The following is an 8,606-nucleotide window of genomic DNA, read 5'->3' as shown; positions in this document are numbered from 1 at the left end:
TCTCTCCGTAAGACCCTTAAGCGTAGTTATCCAACATTCCCTGCGCTACCACCGGACGACCCGGCCATTGAGGAACTCACTTCCCCCTCACCCATGAGAGGCAAAATCTCTAGGTTATACTCCATGCTGCAGACCAGATCCTCTCCAGAATTTTCTAAGCTTAGGGGGGCTTGGGAGAGGGACTTGGGGGTGGAAATGTCGGACGACCGTTGGGCACATATCTGCGACCGCACTCACCGGGTGTCCTTTAATTCCAGTTTTAAGCTCATTCAGTTAAAAGTGCTGCATAGGTTCCACTATACCCCGGTCAGATTACATCGCATGTCCAGTGAGCACCCGTCTAGCTGCCCTCGATGCGGGCAAGATGACGCGGACTACATCCATATGATCTGGTCCTGCCCCCGCCTCTCACGGTTCTGGGGAGCGGTTTGTTCAACGGTATCTGCTATGCTCGATTACCCCATGGATCCTTCTCCAGCACTGTGTCTCTTCAACGAACTCCCCGGTCTCCGTGATTCCAAAAAACTGACTGGCCTCTGCATGCTCTTAGCGGTTCGGTCCATCCTTCTCTGCTGGCTTCGCCCCTTTCCCCCCACACATGCCCAATGGTTAAAGGCGGTTACTTGGGCCTCTGACACCGAGGAAATGTGGTCCCGCATGCAACCTACCCACTCCAGGCCCAGGGACATCTGGCTTAGATTCCGCTCCTACTTGTCCGACCTTGACATGACCCCGGTTACTTCTCCTCCACCTGCTTTTTCTCACTAGTCTGGGTACACCCCCCACATTACTTGATCAGCCTCCCCTCCTCGCATCCCGTTTGTAACTCTGTTTTGTAATCATTTAATGTACAATCTCCGCATGACTGTATCATGATGCGTATTGTCAATCTGTACCTGCTGGGCGCTGTTCGCCTGTTTTGCTGCCATGCTGCCTAATAAAAAGAGTTTTAAAAAAAAGAAATGCTATTACGGTAAGTAATGCATGTCTTCTGATGCTTCTTAATCTGTGTTAGGGAGAATTCTCATTCTATGGCTAATTTCTCTTACCTATAGAGTCCCCCAGCAGCCTTGCTGGATTTGTGGGGTTTATTTTTTTTTCCTGCTAAGAGTGTGACCCCTTTTCCCACTCTTAGGCATATTTGCTATGTGTGTTCTAGGCTATTTTTTGTGTTTAATGGCTATGGGGTTTATCTCACCCCATAGGAATCATCTTTATACACATGAGTTACACAGCACCTTCAGTGCAGTGACACAGGGGTGTCGTAGCGACCCCCAAACAGACTCCATACCCTGGGACTGACTACTGTCTCCCAGGGCATGTACAGACCCCATTGACTTTATTAGTCAATTTTTATGAACTAAACCAGTACAACCCATCTTACTATGGAGGTCCTGGGAAGGGTTAATAGTTTTTCCTTGGTGTTCATTTTCGAGAGGGTACAGTACAGTCCCTCTCAAAGGTTTCTGGCTGGTGTCAGTGGTCCCTACTGAAAATATTCAACCGCAAATATTTCCCTATGGGATTTTCCCATTGTTCGAGGCTACCACTTTTTCTGACAGCCTCTAACATACTGCCGGTTTATTTTATTAACTTTACTCCGGTAGGTTTTATTTGCCAGAACTTTAATATACATTTTTTCTCGTGTTTTTCTCTAAACTCCTAACCCAGGTCGGGGATCCTTTGTTCATCCATTTGGTGGGCTTCTGCCAAGAAGCCCTCCTTTCGGTGCCACTGAGTCTGGGGTGGGTCCATTGTGTGGGAGGGGGAGTAGGACCCCTGGACAGGGTTGCTGCAGCAACCCATTTCGCTCTCTATCCTAATATGCTGGAGGGTCTCCCATCAAGATGACCACTCCACTGTGTGAGTGACAGCTAGGCTATATGAATGGGGATCTTTTTGCATAAAAGCAGGGTCCTGAGGACTAGAAGAGAAAGATGTTGCCACTGGAACTGAGGAACCAAAGAGGAGAGAAGCCAAAGACATCTGCAACGACTGAACCACCGGTGAATCCCTGCTGCAGCGTCTCACCACTTTTCTCCACACAACGAGAGGAGATCTTCATCTGAAAGAGCCTTCTTCCCTTGAGCTGGTGGGGCCAACCAGTTTGCCAATCACCTTCTTGGACCTGCCCTGGTCGAATCGCCAGTGCCCAGTACTTGGATGCCGGATAGCCAGGCAGCCATCCACCCGGGCCGTGATTTAAAGGAGCATAGCTTTTATTTGTTGGGCAGCACTGCGGCTGGGTTCATCCCTGGGTAGTGCAGTCACTCGAACCTTCCTCCACGACGAGTCCCTCTTCCTCTGCTGGATGACCCAAACTGCAGGAACTACCAGGAACAACCGCCACCGCAGGAGCCTCTTCTTCATATTAATGTACTTTGTTCCGCCAGGCCTTCCTTTTCGTGTGGTAGCACTAAAGGTGTTTTAAATCCTTTACCTACCTGTTGGGTTGGCCGCCCCTTGCGTCTAACATTGTCTTTTACCTTCTGCACCCACCTTTTCGAATCGTTAACCAAAGACTTGACTGCAGCTACAAGAACATTTTGCTCCCGGGCCCTTGCCCTGTATGATTGACTCTGGCACAGGCCTATTGACTCTGGCTTAATTTGTTAGAACTGCCTTCTCTAGATTGCTTCTCAACTAGAACTGTGTTGGTGCACCTACTTCTTATAACCACCTTTTCCTTCCCACTTTTAAAACTTGTGAAGTGCCATTTTGATCGGTTTTCATTTAAGTATTCTCTATGCTAAAGTACTGCCTTGCCTAAACTTGTTCACAACCTATTCGGAAGTCTTGTTAAGGTGCCTAAGAAGATATTCCTGTATAACTTGTCCTTTCCATCCCTTGTGAGAAATTTCTAGAGTGCCATTTGTGTTTGGTTTTCGCTGTGCCGTTTTGCTCAGTTTTCACTCTTGCTCAAACTTGTCTACAATTTAACTAGGGAGTTGTGCATACTTTTCTTGACTGATTTTAACTTGCTTTATTAACAGTGATTAATGTGTTGAACTAGAAGTATGTAAAATATATATTCTTTTTAATACAAAGCTTTGGTCAGTGTTTCCTTGTGCCATAGCACCTTAGTCCTATTGTGTAAACCCCGAATACTGCTCATCTCCCTCTTGAGATAAGTCTGACTGCTTAGCCACAGCTACCAACTAAATCTGTGTGGTACAGACTGATACCAAAGGGGTTTATTGCTCATACCTGTAGTCTTAATCTTCTGTAGTGCTCCCTAAGGGAACTGCACAGGATTCTGCCTAACAATCTGCTTAGAATCACATGCTGTGCATAGACTAGCGAGAAGTACCCGGAGTTGGAGGTGGGTTGTGAGAAGGAACAGTAGAGAAAAGATGTCTTAGTACTGCTTGTCCCACCTGAGAATCAGACCTAGAATGAGTGTCTAGGCAATAGTGTTTTCTAAAGGTGTGTACAGAACTCCAGGTTGCCGCTTTGCAAATGGACTCAAGGGGAACATTTGCAATGAATGCTATGGATGCCCCAGTGCCCAGAGTAGAATGTGCTCTAGGCTTGAAGGGCAATTCTCTCTTAGCAAGAGTGTAAACATAGTGTGATGCATTTGACAATCCTCCTTGAGATAGCTGATTTAGAGACAGGATCCCCTTCTCTACCAGCTGCCACTGAAACAAAAAATTGGTTTGTTTCCCACAATGGTATAGTTCTTTCCAGGTAGAACATGACTGCCCTGCGCACATCTAGTGTGTGTAGGCTTCTTTCGGCCAGGCTAGTGGGATTCTGGAAAAAAGGTAGGTAGTTCACATGGAACTTCGAGAAGAATTTAGGCGCAAATCTGGGCTGAGTGCGCAGAACTACCTTATCCCTGTGGACTGTAACAAAGGGGTCTACAACAGAAAGTGCCTGTAGTTCGCTAACCCTTCTAATAGAAGTGATAGCCACTAGGAAGGCCGTTTTATAAGTCAGGTCTTTTAGACTTGCTTTATGCGTTGGCTCAAAGGGAGCTCCCATGAGCCTGGTCAAAACCACATTTAGGTCCCACCCAGGAGCTGGGTGAGAAATGGGAGGATAAATCCTCTTAACCCCTTCCATAAAGGCCTTAATCACCGGAATCTTCCACCACGACACCTTTTGTTGTTGTGTGGTGTAGGCTAAAAGAGCAGCCAGATGAACCTTTAGGGAATTGAAGACCAACCCAGTGTCTAAGAGATGGGTAAGGTACAGCACAATGTGTGTGGGTGAGCAATCAATGGGATTGACGCCCTTGGAATTACACCAGATGACAAAAGTTTCCATTTGCTGGCATAGCAATAACGTGCGTTTGGTTTTCTAGCTTCCCTGAGTATGTCCATGCACCTCTGAGGGAGCTGTAGGTGTCCAAACTCTATGACCTCAGGAGCCAGGAGTTTGTGGGCATGGGTGCATGGTCTCCCCCAGGTCCTGAGACGAGACAACATGTTGTATGGACAGGGTAGTTTTACTGGTGGGGAGAGGGACATTTCCATCGGATGAGTGAACCAGGGTTGGCAGGCCCACATGGGGGCCACCTGTATCATGGTAACTGGTTCCTGGTGCATCTTGTGCATAATCTTGTTGAGAAGGGGAATCGGGGGGGGGGGGGGGCTAGCGTAGACACATTTCCCTGACCATGTTATCCAGAGACCAATCCCCTTGGAGCGGTTCTGGGGGTACCTGGAGGCATAGTCCTGGCATTGGCCGTTCTCCTGAGTTGCGAACAGGTCGATTTCTGGGAAGCACCATACTGCGAAAATGTTGGACACGATTTCTTCGTGCAGACGCCATTCGTATTCTTCAGGCAGAGGAAAATCTCTGCTGAGCATGTCTGCCAGAAGATTGAGTTCCCCTGGAACATGTAGGGACAATAGAAACATCTTGTGTCTGAGAGCCCATAGCCAAATGTTTTGGGACAGCTTGGATAGCCCTGGAGAGTGAGTGCCCTCCCGTTTGTTCAGGTAATACATGCTGTAGTGCTGTCTGTTAGAATCAGCACTGTTTTCCCTTGTAGTTGAATCTGAAAGGCCTTCAATGCCTTGAACACCGCTAATAGCTACAGTAAATGTATATGGTTGGACTCTACCTGAGGGGACCACACTCCATGTGCTGTCTGCTGAAGCAGGGGGGGGGGTGGGGGGGGCCCACCCCGTGAGAGCTGCATCTGTCGTGACAGTGGCTTCCACTGCAGGGGTGGTGAAGGTCTTCCCCTTCAAGAGGTTTTCTCTTGACCACCACTGCAGAGAGAGATTGAGGGTTAGCGAGACAACTACCAGATCTTCCCATTGTCCGCTGGTCTGACACCACTGGCTGTTGAGCCCCTCTTGCATGGGAAGCATGCGCAGCTGCGCGTGGGGAACCAAGTATATGCACAACGCCATCATTCCTAGCAAACACATGGCTTTGCGCACCGTCACTTCCCGACTGGCTACATATTGAGGGATCTGAAAAGACATGTTCTGAACCCTCTCATTGGAGGGGAAGACAAGGCCGTCTTTCATCCAGATTAAAGCTCCCAGAAATTGTTTTGTTTGACTGGGTCTAGACTGGATTTCTGCTCGTTGACAGAGAACCCCAGACTGAACAGAAGGTCTACGGTCTTTTGGGTGTTCAAAAAAACATGTGTCGTACGAGTCCCCTGTTATGAGCCAGTCGTTGAGGTAAGGGTAGACCGGGATGGATAACCTACACAGGTGTGCTGCAGCTACTGCTAGTACCTTAGTAAACACCCTTGGCACCGAGGCGATGCCAAAGGGGTGTACCTTGAATTGGTAATGCCTGTCCTCCATTATGAACCTTAGATATTTCCTGTGCGCTGGCAACATTGAAATATGAAAGTATGCATCTTTCATGTCCAATGTTGCCATGTAGTCCCCCTGTTTCAACAGTGGGATCACCTCCTGTAGCATTACCATGCAAAACTTCTGAGGTTTTATGAACTTGTTCGCTGGGCGCAGGTCCAGAACAGGGCGCATGGTGAGGTCGTTTTTGGGTACAAGGAAGTACACTGAATAAATACCCTTGTTTACCTGAAGAATAGGGACGGCTTCTATGGTGTCCTTTCCCAGGAGCGCTTCCACCTCTTGATTCAGGCTCTCCAGATGGTCCGGTGAAAGGCACGGTGGTCTGAATTGTGGAGGTCGGGAGAGACTTAGAGTCTCATGCACTTTTTTGGCTATTTCTAGGGCCTCATCGACCGCCTTTCCGAGGAGGTTAGCTTCTTCAATTGGTTTATTGATGAGCGAGGCCTGTGTTTCAGTCTTATACCCCGAGGTATGCAGCCAAGTATGCCTTTTGAGTAAGGTTCCTTGGGCCAGAGACCTGCCTGCTGTTTCAGCCATGTCCAAAGTGTTCTTTATTACATTCTGGTTCACCTGCCTGCCTTCGACCACAATAGTGAGAAGCTTGGACCGGACGGGCTCTGGGACCTCTTGGAGACCTTCCTGTACTAGGTTCCATGGAGCGTCAACATAACTCGCCAATAGCGTAGTGTTATTTGCTATGCGCGTGGTATAACTGGTCAGCTAGCTCAGCGGGTTGAGCGCTCGCTGCTGCGATCCGAGCGTGATCTGCAGGTCGCAGGTTCGAATCCCGGCAAGGCCAACTCAGCCTTTCATCCTTCCGAGGTTGATAAATGAGTACCAATTTCGGGTGGGTGATATTGTATGTAAATATGTGCTCTGTAAAGCACTTTGGATTAAGGCGCTATATAAATAACACATCATTGTCATTATATGCGGCAGCCGAGGTAACCAGTTCACCTAGGGCATATAGCCTCTTTTATTCTCTATCTGGAGGCGCCTCCCCCGTAGCAAGGGATACTCCTGCCCGTTTCCGGGTGGTAGTCACTACCAGGGAATCAGGGTGGCGTGCCTTTTAATGTATTGAGGGTCCGAAGGAGCTGGCCGAAATAACTTTTCAACTCTTGAGTTCACTGCCCAGGTTTGAGCTGGTGACACCAGGGAGGGAGCCAATCTTCTCTTAATAGAATTAAGGCAGGGAATGGCCTGGCTAGAGAGAGGTTTCTCCTTAAGAATATCTTCTACAAAGTCTTGGTCAGGCACTGCCTCTTGAGTAGAGATTTGAAAATGTTCAGCTGCCTTCTTTAACATGGTATTGAAGGCCATTTGGTCGTCTACAGGCGAGGCCTGGCGAGCCGGGGTGGACGGAGGGGAATTCAGGCACAATACATCAGTGTCCTGATCTTGATGAGGAAGAGTCCATGGGTCCGTCCCCACTTGCTGGGTTTCTTCCCAATTGTCCGTGGCATCCGCCTGGTCTTCATCGTAATTCTGTAGGAAGGAAGGTTCATCATCCTCACTGTAAATGTCCCTCTAAGTATCCATCTGGACGATGTCTTCATGATGGACGGGGACAGAAGGCTGATCTTCTTGGAAATGTGAAGCAGATTGAAGATTAGGCTTTCTACGAGATCTTTTCGGGGAAGGATGCTCAGAAAAACTGATCATTCTCTCAAGACGGTCCATACACCCTTCAGATTTCTCCCTTGTCCATTTAGAGGACCCAGAAGGGCCTACGGGTGGAAAAGCGTTGTCTTCGGCCCTTTGGCACCAAAAGCTGTCTCTCAGGGTGTTGGAAAGAGGCTCTTCACGGTCCTCATAGGTATCGTGAGAATCGGGGCACCATGGCGTATCCAAAGATTTGTCCGTGGCCTGCCCCATGTCTTTCGGCGGAACAGGAACAAGCCCAACAGCCGAAGTAATTCTTGTGATCCTGTGTTCGATTACCGCCAAATCTGCATGAGTTAGTTGTTCCGAAGGGCTATAGGTAGGCTTATTGCCTTCTGCGGCATTAGAGGGCCTAGCGGTCGGTTTTTCGCCTTGAGGCCTAGTCGTGATTTTTGGGCCTAGCGCGGCCTTCGGGACCGTCGTAGTGTCGGATTTCCACGCTTCGACATGTAAACCTGATTTGGGGGTAGCACCCTTGTTTGTTTTTGAATGCCCAGTCGCAAGACGCTGCTGCGGATGCGGGGGAAGGCTTTGGATCTGTACGATCTGAGGAATCCACTGAAATTTGACGACCATGCTGGCGCTTTCACCTTTTTCGACGTACCCGTCAAAATAGGTGTAGGGGTTGTGTGCTTAGTGAAATGGGATTGTACACCCCTGTCGCCAGGTGTTGTCCCTGTAGCGAGACCAGAGTTAGGCCTGAAAGGATCGGGGACGGGCGTGGCGGACCTCGAGGTGTCGGCCTCGAGGTCTATTACATCTGCAACGGATGTTTGGTCATCGGAGGTGCCCCCGTCACTTTCGGCGGGTGTGGCGGTGGGGGAAGGGGGGTTCCACGTGTGACATACCGTACACGGCCTACGGCTTTACACGGCACTCCTTAAGGGTCTTAGGCCAAAGGAGTTCACAAGCCGAACATTGCTTCTCATCGTGATCTAAGGGTAGACAGGAGTTGCACGTCCTGTGTTCGTCCTTCCGCGGATATCTGACCCTACATTTAGGGCAGAACCTAAAAGGAGTCCTTTTCATAGCAAAAGGGGAAGATGACCAGACCTAGAGGGTAAAGAGGGGGAGAGGAAAGACATACCGGAAATATGGCCACCTGACCCCACTCTCCCTACTGTAAAAGCCAGCCAGAAGGCCCGGCCA

The sequence above is a fragment of the Ambystoma mexicanum genome, chromosome 12, assembly GCF_040938575.1.
Source record: "Ambystoma mexicanum isolate Mex_15411 chromosome 12, UKY_AmexF1_1, whole genome shotgun sequence".
NCBI lineage: Eukaryota > Metazoa > Chordata > Amphibia > Caudata > Ambystomatidae > Ambystoma > Ambystoma mexicanum.
The sequence above is the reverse complement of the archived record's forward strand: the minus strand, read 5'-3'. Positions refer to the sequence as shown.